This window comes from Armigeres subalbatus, chromosome 3, assembly GCF_024139115.2.
Source record: "Armigeres subalbatus isolate Guangzhou_Male chromosome 3, GZ_Asu_2, whole genome shotgun sequence".
Lineage (NCBI taxonomy): Eukaryota > Metazoa > Arthropoda > Insecta > Diptera > Culicidae > Armigeres > Armigeres subalbatus.
Window position 1 is genome coordinate 67,428,305 of NC_085141.1, and position 22,050 is coordinate 67,450,354.

The window sequence follows — 22,050 nt, forward strand, 5'->3', positions numbered from 1 at the left end:
GCTCGTATCCGTTCCAACAGAGAGCAGTACAGTGTAACAAGGGCAGAAGAGAAACGAATCCACCGCAGTAAAACGGCAGCACGAAGAGAGTGTGACAGCTGAAGCGCAGGAAAACATGGATAGAAACGATACGGAGGTTTTACGCAACTGTCAATGGCACGTGGCATAAAACTGCGCCAGTGCCCGCCATGTGCAATGACCGAGAGGGGAATTTGCTGACAGACAAGACTTTAATGACAGCCAGGTGAAAGGAGCACTTCGAAGATTTTTTGAACGGTGAAAATGAAGGTGTATTAAGGAGTAGGATGGACATAGTCGGCGACGTAGGGGAAGAGGCCCCAAAACGCCCCCCCCCCCGAGGCAAAACGCCTTTTATGGTTTCCCTGATATTTACCGTCATTAAGATAGCCGTAACAAAACTAGATCTAAAATTATGTAGGTTAGGCGAAAAAAGTTTCAAAATAGTGTATGAAAAGGTCGGAAAAACCGAAAATTTCCCCATTTTGTAGAAACATCTAACATTTTGGCGAGGCAAAACGCCCTAGCGGCACTAACCTACAATGTACCTGCGTCTCCATGGACTATCCATACCAGAATACTGATTCGCCGACGCGTGGTGCTTTGTTCCTTAGGAGCTGCCAGCTAAAAGGCGTTTTGCCTCACCAGTTTTCCGGCAACGAAATATTACCACTTTTTTGAATTGTGAATATTATCAATATGATTGAGATTTTCGACAATTTTTGATTGGCATCAACTAGCTATTTTGTTTAACTGTTGCATAATGTAAAAATACCCATGAATAGCGTTACAAATAAGACAATAAAGCAGTGTTTGCTTAGCTAGAGCATATTGCCCCCCCTTCCCCTATCATTTAAACCCGTCGGAAACGATAACGAATGGTTCTTCTGAGGGAATGAAGAAAATCAATCCAGCCGTTTCCCGGAGACGAGCCAGCCTCGGGCTGAAAGTCTCCCTAATAAAGACAATAAAAAAAATATCCAGCCGTTTTTGAGTTATGCGAACACAGACCATTTCATTTTTATATAGATAGAAGATAAAACCAGAGTGAACGCATGGTTATTTACAAACCTTATTTGATTGCACGAAAATCTTAAGGATGAGTTGAAAACATTGTAGATTTTCAGTGAAAAACAAAGGATATTTCTCAATCTTTGCGCTACATGCCAATAATGATTATCTAATAATATATTCTAATGATAAAAAAAATCACTCAGAAATGTACTACAAACGATTTTATAAGTGATTAGACCATTTTACACCATTATCCTTGAAATAAATCTGTCTCCATTCCGCTGCGCAATAATGATTATTGGTCTTCCGCAACAGCCGAGGTTTCTAAAAACTCAGCAATTTTCATTGTATTTTTGAAGTGGGGACAAGTAATATTAGATAATTAAAATATTGTCGAATCATTAATGTAAAAAAATCAACATGTGAACCATATATGTAGGTAAGTACATATTCAACTTGAAGAAAATCTGTAGGTATATTGAGCAATTGAAGCAAAAAAAATGCCAGCCAGATAATACATAATACACTTGGTCCAAGCTACAAAAAAGAAAACTTTGCCAATGCCAGAGTGAAAACAAAGCAATTTAATTTTATGATCACTGATAATACGGTGCAGTTTTGGATATCAACAGAGCAGAGCGCTAGCATAAACACCACCATCTCTCGATGCCGTATCCAGTCGAGCGTGAGTTCATTTTGGGTTTTTCAACTAAAGACTTCAACGCCATAAAGCGAGGAAATGGACATCGGGGGAAAGCAGATAATTTAATTTCGGTTCTTTCACTTTCGTCCTGGGGTCGTTACACTTGGGATTTTATTGATCAGGTGGTGGACGCAGCTTTTTGAGCTCATTACGCGGAAGCATTTTGGATTATGAGCCAGATGAGATTACTTTCCAATCGCGCACATTCACATATGTGAGAGAGGATATTACGAAGCCGATATGTAGTGGAATACGGCAACTACCGCTTCCGATTTTTCGATGTTGATAAAAACATGCCGCAGATGAGTAACGAACACTCTACATAAATACAGACCTCCATACACACATTTATTTTAGACTGTGATCACTTTTGTACAGCACCACAAAATTGTATTGAATAGATAGAACTCCAAAAATGTTAAAAAATACGCTAACAGTTTTGGATTTTGAATTACACTACTGTTGGTTGACTCAAGGCGTTGCCGAGCCGTACTCCCAAGAGAAGAACACCCCACATAGAAATATCTATAAACAATAGCCATTGAAGTATTGGGCACCACGTCTTCATATGGCCAGAATTTTTATTTTATGTTTATGATATTATATTAAAACTGTGTTTGTCTCTTAATTGTGGGTCCACAGAAGGACCCTGTACTTATTTTGTAGGTAAAGGCTCATTTAGGAAATTTTAGAGTCAAATAAGCTCTTTGTACATTTTTCATGTTTGCTGTAAAAATCTATTTTTAGATAATTGTTGATATTATTGTCCCGAAATGATGAACAGATATTGATAAATTTACGCAAAAGACTAACTCATGTAGTAATTCGTCTATTAAATGTTTTGATAACACAACGAGATAAAAGTAGTCATAGTCATATTCTTTGAGTATCAATGTGATGAAAGATAGGACTTTTGTAGATTGTTATAAATATGCGAACATGGGCAGATAACCAAAGGATATTTATCAAAACAAAAATGCATCGGAATGTACATATTCTAAATTCCACAACATGTCTATGATCTAATTCACAACTCAACACATATTACATACTCTGCAATGTACATACGTATCCTCTACCGAGACCTCAGCAATAACTGAAAGTCCCAGTTTTGATGATGATTATCTTGATATAAAGCTTCATTTACATAAACCCAAGTAAAATTTGAACGGACATTTGAACGTTGAACGTTGACTTGACCTGAAGATACTCTTTATAAAGTGATAAAACTTGTAATCTGAATAGACTATCAAGGGACGAGATACAACCTGGTGATGGGAAAAATAAAATTTTGTCATTTTTATCAGTTTATCACTGACTAACGACAAGTTATCGTAGACAACACAGTTGTATACCACCGAGTTCTCAAGATTCCACTCAAATTTAAAACAGTTTTAACCATTTCTATACCATCAACATTCCATTGCAAAGTTTTCAGTTTCCTGCTGACTACAAAGCTAATTAATCGTTCCACTCTCAATTTCTCGGCGAATTTCGTTTCCGTTGATTTTTTTTGTTTCGTTTATTGGCATTTTTTTTATTTCTGATCGATCATTAGGTAAGCAATTTATGACCATGTTTGCGGTTATCGATCCGCAGCGACAATCTCGTCGCCAAGCAAATGCGTCAATTGGAACAATTTCACTTTTTACAACGGAACAACAGCCCAAACTGCGGTAATGTCAATCCATCAGATCAATAGTTGAATAAATATGGCTAATTAATGGATGTGGATTGTACGTATTGCAGTCAGCATTTAAAACTGGTAAGGCGAAAATCTTCGCCATCAAATTTATGAAATTGATCGCACCGTAATTGGGAACGTTGTTTACGATTATGGGAGTTGTCTGCACTTGGTGCAAATATCCTGCTGACACAGACGAAAGCGACTCAGGCCGAAATCTTGAATTTGTAAAATTGACGGTTGAATATAGTTTTAAGTTGTTCGCAAATGTATACACAAAAGTAATACAACTGAGTAGGGTCCTGGTAAGGTAAAACCAGCCATAACTTTGGGCCATATCTTTTGAGCCTATAGTCCGATATGGCCAATTTTCAACAGGAAACCATGGGACAAGGTGCTGCGTCGAATGAAACTTGAAATGCGGGCAAATCGGCTAAGAGGAGAAGTGGCCAGTGGAGATATATCAGCTTCCACACTGATATTCTTCCCTCCCCCTTCATACGGGAGCTTGGCAGAAGGAAGGTCGTGCGATATGTGCCATCACAAATATTGCCCTCCGCTCGCTTTCAAATCGACATCTATAAAAACATTCTTCATGCCTGCCGTATCCTAACGGAACTATCAATTCTATACTTTCGCCTCTAATGCTATCATGAACATGTACGTCCAAGTTTGGAAGATGATATTAGCATTTCCATATCATTGAAAAAAATATTTATTTTGTTGAAAATTTCGTAATCATTTATTGCTAATATTGATTGATTTATGGAATGTTTGTATTTCCCGTGGAACATTTTGATTTCTTTATGGAAAATTCTTCTTTTATGTTTGCAATTTTTGGTTTTAAAAGTGTTAATTTATTTTTGTTTTGTGAAAAATTCTATATTATTTATTGTAATTTTGCATTATTTGTAGAAAATTTAATATTTTTTTATTTCTCATACCATGATTTCTTTATTGGAAATTTCCTAATTGTCATGGAATTTTTTTAAATTTTTTTAGGCTGAGTAATAAATGAAATCGCATCGGCTCAATGGACCTGCTTGGATGCTTAGCGATGCACGGATACATCGTTCAGGACTTGGTTGATCGGCCCGTTCTAAAACTCCGTAATACCATGTCTTAGGACATTTTGTTTCTTGACACGATTTTTGATACTTTCGAGGATATGTACTTCAGAGAAGTTTGGCCTATGACACCCGAAAAAGTACGACTTTTCAGTTCTTTTTATACTTTTTATACTATAGGGATATTCAGTGATGAACTTCATAATTACCTATTTTAAAAAAATCACCAAAAACAAATAAAAAAAATTTATATGGGGATATTTTGGAAAATTTCTAAACCATTACAAATTACATTGCGAGTTATAGTATAGATATCCTAATACCTGATACACATTACAACATGATATCATCATCAAAATGTTCGAATTCATGAAAATTTATAATTTCCATGCTGGGTTTAGTTTGATTTTGAATCAGTTGAAATCGTCTATCTTAAAAATTGATCGGATTAACCATATGTTTTAGTTAATTGAGTTTTTTTTTTTAATTTTTATACTTGAAAACCACGTGGTCAAAGGGGGGGGGGAGAGGGGGTCTGCCAAATGACCACGATAGACCACATGGGGGGAGGGGGGGGTTGAAAATCTTAAAAAATATGACCACGTGGTTTCTGGATGGCCCCTAAGTCAATCTGATTTTTTTTTCATTTGTTTTTGCCGAGAAATCGTACTCTAAATACGAGTAAAGGCTACATATTCGCTCCAAAAACAAACTCTTTATATAAGGTCCGGAGACCCATAGTGTTATACCAATCGACTCAGCTCGACGAATTGAGGTGATGTCTGTGTGTGTATGTGTGTGTGTGTGCGCACCAAAAGTGCAGAAAGTCTAGCTCATTTTTTTGGTACTTATCCTCAACTCGCAACAGGTTACATTCAACGCGGAGTGCTGTCCCATTGTTTCCTATTGAAAATTGGCCGGACTATGGGCACGGAAGTTATGACCAAAATATTTTTGTACGGAATAATCGCGTAAAAAAGTGTCACTCATGTTTCGGGCATTTATCCGGCACGCAAACTTTCATCTCACTGTGTCCTATTGAAAATTGGCAGGATCGGACTACGGAATCGGAAGTTATGGTCAAAATACTTTTTGCCTTTCTCGTATACTAAGTATACGTAAAGGCTATATGATCGCTCCAAAAACAAACTTTTCATAGAAGCCCCGGAGACCCATAGTGTTATATACCGATCGACTCTGTTCGACGAATTGAGGTGATGTCTGTGTGTGTCTGTGCGCACCCACGTATCAAATTGTAGCAAAAGTGTCACTCATTTTTCGGGCACTTATCCTTAAAGGGTCGTTCAAGTGCCCTCAAGAGTCGTAATGTCACAGGTTCTAGGGGGAGGGGGTCTAAGATTTTATTACAGTGCATGTACTAGGCTAAAGCGTGACAGGGGGAGGAGGGGGGGTAGTAATCCCAAAAAGTAGTGGACGTCATATTTGAATCACCCCCAACCAATTTACTCAGAGTAAGTTGCATTCGACGCAGACTTCCATTGTTTCCAATTGAAAATAGACGATGGGCTTCGAAATTATGGCCAAAATGCATTTTTTTTACATAAAAAATTCTCACTCTTTTTTTAGGCATTTATCCTTAATTGATTTGCTCGCAGCAAGTTGCATTCAACGCAAAATCTTCTTCTTCTTTGGCATTACATCCCCCACTGGGACATTGCCGCCTCGCAGCTTAGTGTTCACTAAGCACTTCCACAGTTATTAACTGCGAGGTTTCTAAGCCAGGTTACCATTTTTGCATTCGTATATCATGAGGCTAACACGATGATACTTTTATGCCCAGGGAAGTCGAGACGATTTCCAATCCGAAAATTGCCTAGACCGGCACCGGGAATCGAACCCAGCCACCCTCAGCATAGTCTTGCTTTGTAGCCGCGCGTCTTATTGCACGGCTAAGGAGGGCCCCGACGCAAAATCCTGTCCCATTATTTCCTATTGAAAATTGGCTAGATCGGACTATGGAATCAAGAGTTATGGCAAAAAAAAACTATTTTTTAAATGCACGAGAAAGGCGCCATCGCCGCTAGGTGGACTAATCTGGGTTTTTCAATAACGAATAAACGTGAAAATGTCATGGGATTGCGATTACTAATTTGCTAATACCTTTTTTCAAAAGTTATTTCCTATTCGGATTTTTGCCTTTCTCGTATACAAAGTATACGTAAAGGCTATATGTTCGCTCCAAAAACGAACTTTATATAGGAGTCCCGTAGACCCATAGTGTTATATACCGATCGACTCAGATCGACGAATTGAAGTGATGTCTGTGTGTATGTGTGTGTGTATGTGTGTGTGTATGTGTGTGTGTATGTGTGTGTGTGTGTGTTTTTTATTCTTCCTGAACAATGGAGGGGGAATCTGCTCAACAGACATCCTGGGTTGACCAGGAAGTGCTGGGTTAGGGGCCACCTCCAATGAGGGAGGCAGGACTGCATCCCCGACCAGCTAAACCGTTTCCATTGCCGCCAAGCCCATAGTCCCTTCGGTACAACCAGAAAGTAATGCTTCAAAGGGGGGCCAGTGCACAACGCACCCTCGAGGTTAGCTGCGTATCCTTGCAGCACCGAACATCGTAACTCGCTTTTTTAGAAGAACACCATGGTATCGTGCCAGCGCGTTGCCGGCTTTCCAGGTGGCCTTACCACGCCCTATGTCCTCGGAAGGTGGGAAGGGTCGACTTCGCGCCTGCTTCTCTCTGCACGACTGGTATCAAGAATGATGATGCCGCGTGCACCCCAAATTGACCTTTCTGCGATAGGGCCTATTCGCCAGCACACAGAGGGACTTGCCGACGCGAGGCCTACGCCTGCCCCAGCCTTGACGAGGACCCCTTTCCGTCCTCGGGCTCGGAACCCGCCCGGTTGACCGACACCGCGAAAGCGACGATACCATGTTGTTCTTCGCGCGGCCACTTGTTCGATAAAAGGATCGAGTTCGACCACAGAGCATGACCACCGGTATGACCCATGAAGCCGACTCCAATCCCTTGGACCACCTCTTATTTGCGCCTGAACTAGCCATCCTAGAGTCCACGCGCCACCTTCTGTGTAGCTCCGAGACGATTTGGGCGATAGCCGATAAAACGGCGTTCCAGCCAACTTCGTCTTTACACATCCTCCGAACTAGGTTGTCCGGGGTAGTGTCCAGACTACATGTGGCAAGCATGTGGTCACGCATTGCGCGAAAACGTAAGCACACGAACAACACGTGTTCCGCCGTTTCCTCTAAACCTGCGCACACCAAACACTCGGGCGAAGCCGAGCAAGCCAGCTGCTTTACCTGCACTTTGATTTTGCAGCACGCTTAAACGCCGGGCACATCGAACCCCCCATGGAGTGCTTGCTGTTCACAGCATTGCTGGAACAAATCAAACAATTGGGAGGGTTCGTGCAGCATTGTGCCTTATGTCCCTCCAGTCCGCAGCGTCGGCAGAGATTGCTTCTGTCAGGGCCTTTGCAGTCCCATTGCTTGTGCCCCGGTTCCAGGCACTTGAAGCAAACTTCGGGTTGCTCGTATATGCGCACAGGGCATACCGACCATCCCACCTTGACGCTCCCTAACTTGACTACCTTGGAGGCGTCCGCTGCAGATAGCCGAACCAATGCTACCTGCGTCCCTGCCGGACCTTTCCGTAGCCGAACGGCTGCGGTGGGCGTCTCCACTTCACACTGTCGCCGCAGTGCCGTGACGAGCTCTTCGACTTCAGTGATCTCGTCCAGGTCTTTAACCCTTAGATTCACCTCCGTCGTGAGTGCCCTCACCTTGACCGTCTCGCCTAGGACCTCCTCCGCCAACTTCTTGTAGGCGGCGCCCTTTTGCGAGACGCCCCGCTTCAGCTCGAGTATCATCTCGCCCATCCGGGTACGTCTTATTCGACGTACGTCGGCACCGAGTTCACCGAGCTTGACGTCACTCCTCATCGCCTTCAAAACATCCGAGTACTTAGCCTCGTCCGCCGTGATGACTAGGGCATCGCCCCTGGAGCGATTGGCGCCTACCCTAGACTTCTTGCTACCCTCATTCGCCTGGGCCTTCTTTTCGGCCCTTGACGTCTTCGGTTTCCTCTTGTTCTTGACCAGGGACCAGGAGGCGTCATTCCCCTCTATTTCCCTGGTCTGGTGCGTCTGAGAACTTTCAGCCTGCCGTAACCCCTTACCACCGTCTTGCCGGAGTGGACGGACCTTTCCAGGTCCATCCTCCCCCGGTTTTGGAGGTACCTGACCGGGGTTCAGCTTCCCAGCCCCACTACCCTTGTTCGGGGTAGTAACCCTCCGCGTTTTGGAGCGGCCCCCAGGGAGCTCATCCCCTGGAGACTGTCTCCCCGTTTTTGTGTCTGCTCCGTTGGAGCAGTCACCCCCGACGTACCCGCAAATACTTGAGCCTCAGTCTGGGTAGACTTTGGCACCACCGTCTTAGCTGGCACGCCTTCGGTCGATTCGACCTTGCCCGAGTCCCCGAATCCTTGGGCCTCAGTCTGGGTAGACCTCGACTCCACCGATTTCACGGGTTTACACTTGGCCGTCCCGACCGCCCTCTCCAGCTTGGCGTCCAGCATCGACTTTCGAAGTTTCTGCAAGCTCCTCTTGAGGTCCTTGCTGATATTATGCTTCGATGACGCAAAGTCGATGATGGCGTCCAGCTGTTCCGTCGCCACCTCGAAGGCCGAAAGCCCATCGCGTTTGCGGTTCATCGCCTTCACAAGCCATGGGCCGTCAATAACTTCTACCGGCGTTTTTATAGCCGAGAGGAAGGTTGAGTGACCCACGCTGGCGCTGCGCACTGAGCTGCCGACTATTGCCTCTGGCCTCCTAGGCGGAGACCTGAACAACCCTCCTCTTGCGAAGGGGTTGTCGCCTACACTACTACCACTAATTGAAGAATTGACTTGGTTTTCCATTTTGGTCCCACGAGTTGCTCGGGAAAAGAGGTCCACCACGCCAGAGCCCAGCATAACGCGGTAAGGGACAATTACTGTGGAGGGTTCCCAGGTACCCCACAGGCACCGTTACAGGCCCCGCATAGTGTTTCACCCCCCTGACCATGCATACTCTCGGCACGGGTCGCTTGACGCCTTGGGATTAGGGGTTAGGGACGATGGTCCCGGTCTAACTCGCAGTGGCCATGGGGAGGGGTCGTCAAGCCCTTGGACAAAGTCCCTGCTGCCCCGATGTGTGTGTGTGTGTATGTGTGTGTATGTGTGTGTGTATGTGTGTGTGTATGTGTGTGCGCAAAATAATCTCACTCATTTTTCAGGCACTTATAATTAACCGATTTAGTGCAACAAGTTGCATTCGACGCGGAATCTTGTCCCATTGTTTCGTATTGAAAATTGGCCGAATCGGACTATGGGCTTCGGAGTTATGGCCAAAATATATTTTTTTACAACAAAAATTCTCACTCACTTTTTAGACACTTACTCTTAGCTAATTTACTCGCAACAAGTTTCATTCAACGCAGAATCATGTCCCATTGTTTCGTATTGAAAATTGGACAGATCGGACTATGGGTTTCGAAGTTATGGCCAAAATCCACTTTTTCACATGATAAACACGTACAAAATTTTCACTCATTTTTTAGGCACTTATGCTTAACCGATTTGCTCGCAACAAGTTGCATTCGACGCGAAATCTTGTCTCATTGTTTCGTATTAAAAATTGGCCGAATCGGACTATGGGCTTCGGAGTTATGGCTAAAATATATTTTTATACAACAAAAAATCTCACTCACTTTTTAGACACTTACTCTTAGCTGATTTACTCGCAACAAGTTTCATTCAACGCAGAATCTTGTCCCATTGTTTCGTATTGAAAATTGGACAGATCGGACTATGGGTTTCGGAGTTATGGCCAAAATCCACTTTTTTACATGATAAACACGTACAAAATTCTCACTCATTTTTCAGGCACTTATCCTTAACCGATTTGCTCGCAACAAGTTTCGTTCGACGCGAAATCCTGTCCCATTGTTTCTTATTGAAAATTGGTCGAATCGAACTATGGGATTCGAAGTAATGGCCAAAATACATTTGTTGACAAGAAAAATTCTCACTCATTTTTTAGGCACTTACTTTTAGCCGATTTGCCTGCAACAAGTTGCATTACACGCAGAATCTTGTTCCATTGTTTCGTATTGAAAAATAAACAGATCGGTATTAAACAGATATGGCCAAAGTTTATTTTTTTGCCTTTTTTCACATGAGAAACACGTACAAAATTCTCACTCATTTTTAGGCACTTATGCTTAACCGATTTGCTCGCAACACGTTGCATTCGACGCGGAATCCTGTCCCATTGTTTCGTATTGAAAATTGGTCGATTCGAACTATGGGATTTGAAGTAATGGCCAAAATACATTTTTTTTTCATTTTTTTAGGCACTTACTCTTAGCCGATTTGCCCGATGCAGAATCTTGTCTCATTGTTTCTTATCTAATATTGGTTTAATCAGACTATGGGCTTAGGAGTTATGGCCAACACATATTTTTTACTTACGCTTAACCGATTTGCTTGCAACAAGTTTCATTCGACGCGGAATCCTGTTCCATTGTTTCCTTCTCGGTTTCCTTTTGAGTGTCTCGAGAAAATAATATATTATAGAATATTGCGGCTTCTACTACTGGCCCCTCCGGTAATCGCAACAATCACTAATCAAAACAGAGTCAATGAAAATCTTACCCACCGTATCCACTTGCCATGAGAAATACTCTCGATGTACTCAGTGACACCGGCTGTCATTTACCGAAAAGCCCACCCCCTCGTAATGTGTTTTGTATGGTAGGGTTCAAAAATTTGTATGGGCCGTAACGCTCGCAGAATCATCAAAGACCAGTTATTTATTCCAGTTATTTAGACCCGACGAACTTCGTTTCATCTAAAATTGATTTATTCTCTGATTAGTTCTCGAGTTATGCAGAAATTTATGTTTCATTTGTATGGAAACCCCCCTTTCCTAAGGGGGGATGGGTCTCGAACCATCTTAAGAACCTTCCCCGTCCCAAAAAAAACCTCTGCATACAAATTTTCACGCTGATCGGCTTAGTAGTTTCGGAGTCTATAATGGTCAGACAGACAGAAATTCATTTTTATGTATAGACCCGATGGATTTTTACATTTGAGCGGCTCGTCTTCTCGAACAAAAGTTCATTATGCGACCCGCTCAAACGTCATAATTTCTTGGGGGAGTTCATTTTGCGTTAGTCTATATAGAAGATTATCAACGTTTACGAGGTGAACCGGTCCAGGGCCGAAAACCTCATTAATAAAGATATTAATAATAATAATTATCAACGTAATCCAAGAGCAGGTATTTATGGCAATTAATCTAGCCAGAGGCGGCTCTGTCCCAGTGTGGGGATGTAATGCCAATCAGAAGAAGAAGAATCTAGCCAGAAGTACAATAATGCAACAAAGTTACTCCATTGAACCTTTACTGACCCATCACTCCAAGCTTCCGTAACAGACTAATAACATGTTGATATCGTTTCAATTTAAGGACAACTATGCGTCCATCGTCAGTATTACCGAGTCAATAAATCCATTCAAGTAACCCCCAACCTGCAGTCCTTTTCTGCAGAGTAATCACTCTTTGTAAGCGCTGTCGCTCGTAGAAATGGCACAACGTCAAACCAGGCAATCCGAGATCTCTCGCTGCTTCAAATGGCCGATGGTTCGGTGACACACCTTTTTGATGAATTTGCGATACTTAGTCCGTAAAACCCCTCCTTAGCCGTGCGGTAAGATGCGCGGCTACAAAGCCAGACCATGCTGAGGCTGGGTTCGATTTCCGGTGCCGATCTAGGCAATTTTCGGATTGGAAATTGTCTCGACTTCCCTGGGCATAAAAGTATCATGGTGCTAGCCTCATGATATACGAATGCAAAAATGGTAACCTGGCTTAGAAACCTCGCAGTTAATAACTGTGGAAGTGCTTAATGAACACTAAGCCGCGAGGCGGCTCTGTCCTAGTGTGATGTAATGCCAATAAGATAGAGAGAGTCCGTAAAAGCAAACGGAAATAAACAATAACTTTTAAATGGCGCTTGGTGCGATTTAGCATAACCCAGACCATATATAGCTATCTCATACACTGGGCTGGAGTAACCTGTAGCCGAGAATAGAACCGTGCTGTCAATACAGTGGCCAAGTCCTTACCCGCTAGTGTAACCATGAGGTATAGTTGATTGGTCACGCTACCCGTTCATAGCGCACATACGTACTAAGTTTCATAAAGAGGTCCTATAGTATCCGCGGTAATATCATGGGGGTTCCCCGAGAAAATGGTAACTGGATGTAGATGCGAAAGATTTAGAAGACATTTGGATTTTTGTAGGATTTATTGATATGTCTACGCTCATAAGTTTTTTTGCTTTCTCGTATACAAAGTATACGTAAAGGCTATATGATCGCTCCTGGGGCCCTCCTTAGCCGTGCCTCCTTAGACGAGCGGCTACAAAGCAAGACCATGCTGAGGGTGGCTGGGTTCGTTTCCCGGCGCTGGTGAATGCAACTTTCGGGTAGGAAATTGCCTCGACTTCTCTGGGCATAAAAGTATCATCGTGTTAGCCTCATGATATACGAATGCAAAAATGGTAACTTGGCTTAGAAACCTCGCAGTTAATAACTGTGGAAGTGCTCAATGAACACTAAGCTGCGAGGCGGCTCTGTCCCAGTGTGGGGATGTAATGCCAACAAGAAGAAGAAGATATGTTCGCTCCAAAAACGAACTTTTTGCCTTTCTCGTATACAAAGTATACGTAAAGGCTATATGTTCGCTCCAAAATCGAACTTTTGCTAGGAGTCCCGGAGACCCATAGTGTTATATACCGATTGACTCAGCTCGACGAATTGAGGTGATGTCTGTGTGTGCGTGTGTGTGTATGTGTGTGTATGTGTGTGCGCAAAATAATCTCACTCATTTTTCAGGCACTTATCATTAACCGATTTGCTCGCAACAAGTTGCATTCGACGCAGAATCTTGTCCCATTGTTTCGTATTGAAAATTGACGGAATCGGACTGTGGGTTCTGAGTAATGGCCAAATTACTTATCCTTACAAAAAAAAATCTCACTCATTTTTAGGCACTTTCCCCTTAGGCGATTTGCTCGCAACAATTTGCAATCGACGCAGAATCCTGTCCCATTATTTCATATTGAAAGTTGACCAGATCGGACTATGGGCTCAGAAACTATGGCCAAAATATTTTTTTTCATACCAAAAGTGCGTAGAAATTACTAACTGGAAATAAACGAGAAAGGGGCCGTCCAGAAACCACGTGGTCATATATGGGGTTAGGGGGGGTTTGGAAAATGACCACGATAAGCCACATGGGGGGGGGGGGGGTGTTGCCCTCGAACCACGTGGTTTTTTTTACACGAAAAACTTTTGGTGAATAACAATAGCGGTGTAAAAAATACAAATCATTAAAATTTAATGATTTAATCAATAAACGCAAAGCGCATCTTAGGGCCGATGCCACGTAACACCTTTTCAACACAGCGTTAAAGGACGTAGGTGTGCATCGAAAAAAACCAGTAGCGCAGCGTCGGTCGCAACGCCGATGCATATCTGCGTTATTTGACCATCTTACCCGTAGATCCTATTTCCATGAAAAATAAACGAAAAAACAGGTTGCGATTCAGTCTCCATATAAACAAACAAAAAATCGCCGCGGATGGTTTTTGGCAACACGCCGACGACACTTTTGCCTCAGCGGACTGCCACTACAATTTTGAAAAATGTTTATGTTTTTACAATAATCCAAGAAAAAATCTTAAGAAAAAAACTTCAAAAGAATTTCTTGTGGATATTCAGGAAAAATCCAGTAAAGAAATTTCCTGTAAAAACTTTGACATTACTTCATACAATTCTGATAAAGTGCTGGCATTCAGAATCAACAATTTTGCTACAAATTGTTAATAAAAAAAAAACAAAACATCTCCAGTGTAAGTTCCGAAAATTTTCCTTAAAACTCCGATAAAAATTCCATGTGAATTCTGTCTGGCATATTAAAGCATTCAATTTATAACTGAGGAAATGCTAATAGAATATACTAAGTTATAAAGTAGACCAACTTCCAGTTGGAATGTGGAGCCATAGAAGAAGAAGAAGAAGAAGAAGAAGACTTCTACATTTTTCAAGAAAAATTCTTCTGAATTTCCAAGGGATATTAAACAGCCAATGCCACATGAAACACTTTGATATTTCTGTTGATTTTTAGTTCTTGGATATTTTTTTTTTTTAAATTTCCATATTTTTAAAAACATTTCCATATTTTTAAAAAAAATCCGGAATAGTTTTTAATGCTCTTTGTGAATTCTATCACATTTTTTTTAATTTTCCAAGTATTTTTTTTTTCGAGGCATTATTTGAAATTTCCACAGAAGAGTCTATGGATTATCTCCAAAAGAATCTTTGGCTTTTCAAAAAATAAATCTTGCCCAGGATTTTGAAATTTTTTTAGAGATTCTGTAAAGTAAGTAAGCTGGATTTTTTTTTTCTTATTTATACTGGAAATTCTTCGGAATTTGATGTTTATTGGAATTTTCATCGTAAATATGCATTTCGGATCCTTCTACGGATTCTTCTAGGTCTTCAAAATTTCTATCGACATTTTTCGGAACTCTTCCACAGAATTTCGGAAAAAATTTCGTTGAAATTCTAAAGATTTTTCCGTGGAGACTCCGAAGAGTTTCTCGTCAGGGTTTCCCTTGCAACTTCAGAATAATTATTATTGAAAATTCAAAATTTGGAATTTAAAATTAATCCTAGCAATAAATGTAGGCAATAATTTAGGCTTAAGAAGCCTAGTTTTTTATGATATTGAACAATTGGGATAACTGATCGAAATATTTAATTATGCACCCAAATTTTCTAAATGCACGAAATTCTAGTAGTGCGTATGAAAAAGGTTATGACATAGAGAAGCTTGCATTTGAAAAATCAACATGAAATTCTTAATAAAATGCTTTTTAAATTCATAAAAGGGTCTTAGAACTAAGGAGATTCCTGCGATATGAAAAAAGTGGCAATGTTCTAGAAAAAAAAACACTCTAATTCCTAAAACAATGTAGGTTAAAAAATAGTGTTATAATAACGATTGAAATTGAATTCCAAAACAAATCTCAACCTTTCCAGGACGGATGGGTCATATATGCTCAGCGTTTTTGATTGTCTATAAAATCCCAAAAGAGAGCTAGGCCACCATTTTCTTCAGCAAAATTATTCATCTAGATATTTGCTTTACAGAAAAAATATAGGAGCTCAAATTTGACTGACCCTGACCCTTGGCCCTTGGGAAGATTTCGATTCTAAGAGCATGCAAATGAAGTTGAAATGTTTGAATCATTCTGAGCACTGAGATAATATGGGCCATCCTGAACGTTAAGGCAGTGATGAATATTCAGGCATACGAGATGCTCAAGGTACTCCAAAACGTTCTCAAGTTCAGCCCACGATATCTACCAGATCAATCAAGACATTTGCAATGTCCTCATCATCGGTATATACCCAATCCGATGCAATAAGCATATGATCCTAGTTTCTATTTACATGAGATCCAAGAGACAAGGTACCCAAAATTATCTTGAGTCAACATCAAGTTGCACAATGACAATGAGGTTTGTTCGCAAACTTTTTGTAGGGCCTTATAAGCACTGGGTTCACGGACTTGAATGATTAAGTAGTTCAAACATTACGACTTCCTGGACGTTTTGTATAACCTAAAGTGTCTGTAGTAGTCGATACCAAAATAAAATTTCAATGAAGAATTATAAATTTTGAGAGATGAGCCAGCTCTGGACTGAAAATCTCTTTAATAAAGAAAAAATAGAAATTTTCCATAACAAAATAGGAAATTGCCAATATGAAATCAGGGTATGAGTATTAAATAAATATAAAATTCCATAAATAGTTGAAAAATTTCCACAAAACAATAATAAACTAGCAAGCAAAAATTGCAATTATAAAAGAAGAATTTTCCATAAAAAAAATTAAATGTTCCACGAAAAAATACAAAATTTTCATTAATAAATCAATATTAGCAACAAACAATTACAAAATTTTCACAAAATAAATATTTTTCAACAAAACAAATATTTTTTCCACAAAATCTCTATATAATAAAATTAGATTTCCTTCCTTACGATTTAACTCGCGAACAGGTTGACCGATTTGTAAGATTTTCCAGTAATCGATTCGTTTTGGGATCCGCAAGGTTTGTTTATACAAAACGTTGGTGAATTTAACGGGAAATGTAAAAAAGTAATTTAAATACAATTTTGGGTCAGCTGTTGAGGAAAACAAAACAAACGCACGGAAATTGATCTAGAGTGCGGTGCTGCAAATAGTTCATTGTGACAATTGCAACACTTGAGCAATGCTGGGTTTCTTTCACATCAATGAAGAGCAATGAAAATTAAGAAAATTAAAAAAATACTACAAAGCAATTAAATTTATAAAAATTCTCCATGAACTTCAAACGCTTTTAAAGAAGGGTAATCTATGGAAAAATGCTCAATTTTATTGCTTTTTTATATTCTTTAATTAAAAATTTCCTTTAGTTTTCAATGCTATTTATTGATTTCTTCGTGGAAAGGTTTTAATTATTTAATAAAATTTTATAATTTAATAAAAAATTTAATAAAAAAATATTAAATTAATGATTTTCTGTGTGTTACTTCTACGTGAAGTTAAACGATTTACAATGATATGGAAATGCTAATATCATCTTCCAAACTTGGACGTACATGTTCATGATAGCATTAGAGGCGAAAGTATAGAATTGATAGTTCCGTTAGGATACGGCAGGCATGAAGAATGTTTTTATAGATGGCAATTTGAAAGCGAGCGGAGGGCAATATTTGTGATGGCATATATCGCACGACCTTCCTTCTGCCAAGCTCCCGTATGAAGGGGGAGGGAAGAATATCAGTGTGGAAGCTGATATATCTCCACTGGCCAGTACGGGAGCTTGGCAGAAGGAAGGTCGTGCGATATATGCCATCTGAAAATTGAAAAAATATTTATTTTGTTGAAAATTTCGTAATTATTTATTTCTAATATTGATTTATTTATGGAATGTTTGTATTTCCCGTGGAACATATTGATTCCTTTATGGAAAATTCTTCTTTTATGTTTGCAATTTTTGGTTTTAAAAGTGTTAATTTATTTTTGTTTTGTGAAATATTCTCTATTGTTTATTGTAATTTTGCATTATTTGTAGAAAATTTAATATTTTTTTATTTCTCATACCATGATTTCTTTATTGGAAATTTCCTAATTGTCATGGAATTTTTTTAAATTTTTTTAGGCTGAGTAATAAATGAAATCGCATCGGCTCAATGGACCTGCTTGGATGCTTAGCGATGCACGGATACATCGTTCAGGACTTGGTTGATCGGCCCGTTCTAAAACTCCGTAATACCATGTCTTAGGACATTTTGTTTCTTGACATGATTTTTGATACTTTCGAGGATATGTACTTCAGAGAAGTTTGGCCTATGACACCCGAAAAAAGTACGACTTTTCAGTTCTTTTTATACTTTTTATACTATAGGGATATTCAGTGATGAACTTCATAATTACCTATTTTAAAAAAATCACCAAAAACAAAAAAAAATTATATATGGGGATATTTTGGAAAATTTCTAAACCATTACAAATTACATTGCGAGTTATAGTATAGATATCCTAATACCTGATACACATTACAACATGATATCATCATCAAAATGTTCGAATTCATGAAAATTTATAATTTCCATGCTGGGTTTAGTTTGATTTTGAATCAGTTGAAATCGTCTATCTTAAAATTGATCGGATTAACCATATGTTTTAGTTAATTGAGTTTTTTTTAATTTTTGTACTTGAAAAAACCACGTGGTCAAAGGGGAGAGGGGGGTCTGCCAAATGACCACGATAGACCACATGGGGGAGGGGTTGAAAATCTTAAAAAATATGACCACGTGGTTTCTGGATGGCCCCATTACCACTAAGGACCCGTAATGCTGGGTAGACGCCTTTACGTGGTGTGTTACGGGGTAAGATATCCTGACCCAACGATTACCTTCCTCATTATCCAACTCCGTGGTATTTATGAGGGTGTCGCTAAGTCGGTGGCCTCTCGTTAAGTAAGTACTACATCAACACTTCCTTCCTCTCCCTAGTTACGGTGAAGATGGGCGTGGCCAGTAGTATTAATCCTCATGCTTTTGCTATTTTTGTTTGAGACTGGAATCAAGGACCACTCCCCTTCTTGATTTCTGATAGCATTCTAGATAAGGATCTCAAAAGTAAAACATGAGTGTCACTTGTGTCCAATCTACAAATTACACCGTAACAATGCTAATGCTAATGCTAAATGCTATCACATTACCGCTAAGGTAACTTAATGAGGATAGCATTAAGCTTACCGTAGCATAATAGGGCACTGCACGGACGAATCTCTTTCTCTTTCGTTCTTCATAAAATTTGATGTTTCCTTATTTCTTTGCAGTGAGAAATAGACAAAGCTGTCTGTACAGTGCCCTATACTGCCGCTAACCGCAAATCAGACTTATCTGTATATGGACGCCATATCCAGATAAGTCTGACTTGCGGTTAGCGGCAGTATAGTGGTCTGGTAGAGCACCCGTCTAGCGTACTGTGAGGTGCGGGTTCCCACCGGCAAACAGTGAATATTTTTGCATAATATTCTCTTCCTCGAAATGTTTTAGCGATTTTAAACACGCACTGAGCACATTTGCGAGCACCACTCGCGCTCAAAATATTTGAGCGATTATTAACACGCAGTGATCACTTATGCGAACACCACTCGCGCTCATAATGTTTTAGCGATTTGGATACTGTTGGGCAGTAGAAAAAACGTCTTACAGCAGCTTATGGTATGCGCAGCTCAAAGCTAAAATAGACATTTTTATTAAATTCTAGTTAAGAACAAGGAAAGGTATTCTTCTATCGTACAATTAGTTTCGCCTACCGGTTCAAAGCCCTACTCAAAGACGCCAGAGATCACTTATGTCGCTTTTATCTGCATGTTGGAACAAAATGGATTATTGGAACTAATCTTCGAGAGACAAACTAAGAAACTGTACCCAACCGCACTATAATATCAGCCACAAATTTCGCCGACCAAGAATCGGGTACGGGTAGAACGTCCTTTCACCTGTCGTTCACAAAAACAATTACAATAGTTTACTAATTCAATTTAGCTAATTGTTGCTATCAAATTCTTACCGGTGTAGAAAATATTAAATTTGTAATTCACTTTTAACAAATAGAAAGAGACTCATTGCCTGGGTAATCTGTATACAATAGAACCTGTTCGCGTAACTAAAGCATAGGTAATATATATCGTTCTCTTCTCAGCGTTTCAACGTTTCAGCGTGTTGGATATAGTGGCTACGTTCATCCTCTAACACATTTGGATTCTGCAAATCATCATCGTCAGCGCTGCCAGAACATCCCCCGCCCCGTGGATCGAGGGGAGGGTCGACCGTAGATTCACCAAGCTCCATCACTGCCAACTTTACTACAGGGCGCCGAAGTACACCAGATGCCGTCCTTACAACGGCCTGTCGAACTCTACCGTCCTTTCCGGCAATAACCTCGTCAACGACGCCTTTCGTCCAAGATCTTCGCTTGCCTTCAGCCACATATACAAGGTCGCCGATCTTCAGTGACCTAGCTTCGCTCAACCATTTGGTTCTTTTGTTGACTGTTGGGAAATACTCCTTTGACCACCGCTTCCAGGCTTCGTCTGCCAAATGCTGGGATTGTAGAAAACTGCTGCGAAGAATTTTCCCTAGATCTTCGGGTGGTTCAAGAGGTTCGTGGGCGCCAGATGAACAGCCGAAAATAAAATGATTTGGAGTCAGTGCCTCGGGCAGACCTACTTCCTGTGGCAATGAAGCGGATGAAAAATTTCGAGGCTCAACTAGCGAAGGATGTTAACCTACGAAACAGTGTGAACCAGCAGATTATCGATTATATCAACAAAGGCTATATCCACAAAGCAACCGAAGAGGAACTGGCTGAAATCAACGGGAGACAAGTTTGGTATTTACCCCTCGGCTTGGTTACGCATCCGAAAAAGCAAAAAAAAGAGGCTAGTATGGGACGGAAAGGCGCAGGTGAATGGGGTCTCTCTCAACTCTCAGCTATTGAAAGGTCCCGACCTATTGGTTTCGCTTCCGTCCGTAATTTGCAAATTTCGAGAGAAACGCGTGAGATTTGGAGGCGATATCCGAGAAATGTTCTTGCAGACACTCGGACAAATATTTTCAGTGCTTCTTATTTCGTTTCGACTCTCGACACCCTCCAGAGGTTTTTATTGCGGACGTCGCAATGTTTGGCGCAACATGCTCACCCTGCGTCGCACAGCATGTACTACGAGTGAATGCAGACAAATGGGCGAACGAATTCCGTTAGCAGCAATGGCAATCAAGAACAAGACGTATATGGACGACTACTACGATAGCGCAGATTCTCCGGAAGAAGCAGCAGAGCTGGCAATGCAAGTGCGAACCATCCACGCTCGCGGAAGATCTGAGATGAGAAACTGGGTGAGCAACAGCAGCATCGTGTTACAGAAACTTGGAGAAACTGCTGAAAAGGAACCTCGGCCGCTACAAGCTACGATAGCCAACAAATGGGAAAGAGTGTTAGGCCTGTTATGGCACCCAGAATTGGATACTTTCACATTTTGTATGGAACTAGGAGAGCAGATACAGCCCTTCATTTCCGGAGAACGACGACCGACGAAGCGTGTTGCATTGAAAGTCGTAATGAGTCTATTCGACCCCCTCGGGTTATTAGCTCCGTATCTCATTCATGGACGTATCCTGATACAGGATCTATGGAGAAGTGCAGTCCAGTGGGACGAAGAAATGAGAGACGAGGAGTTTGAGAAATGGAAGCGCTGGGTTGAATTGTTACCAGATATAGGTGAACTTAGTATTCCACGTTATTACTTCGGCGAAGCGGTACCTCCATACCATACGTTGCAGTGCCATGTGTTTACCGACGCAAGCGAGACCAGCTATGGATGTGCCGTGTATTTTAGGACCACGAATAGTTAGCACAAGTACAATGCACGCTGATAATGGCAAAAAGTAAGGTTGCCCCACTAAAACACCTATCAATACCGCGTTTAGAACTAGAAGCCGCCGTGCTAGGCGCCAAAATACTCAACACTGTTTTGAGTTATCACTCTCTGCAACCCCGCGGAGTGTTCCTATGGACCGATTCATCGACAGTACTTTCGTGGATTCGTTCGGATCACAGGCGATACAAGCATTTTTGCGCCCATCGTGTTGGAGAAATTTTATCGCAGACTCAAGCTGAATGCTGGCGGTGGGTACCGTCAAAGGACAACGTAGCTGACTGTCTGACGAAGTGAGTGCGCGATACAGAACCGGGTTCCAACGGAAGATGGTTTCAAGGTCCCGGAATACCTTTCGGCGGATCAATGGCCAAAGCAGCAGGTGAAAACGAATACTGACGAGAAATTACGTCCCAGGTATTTGTGCGCTCGTATTTCTCCATCCGTTAG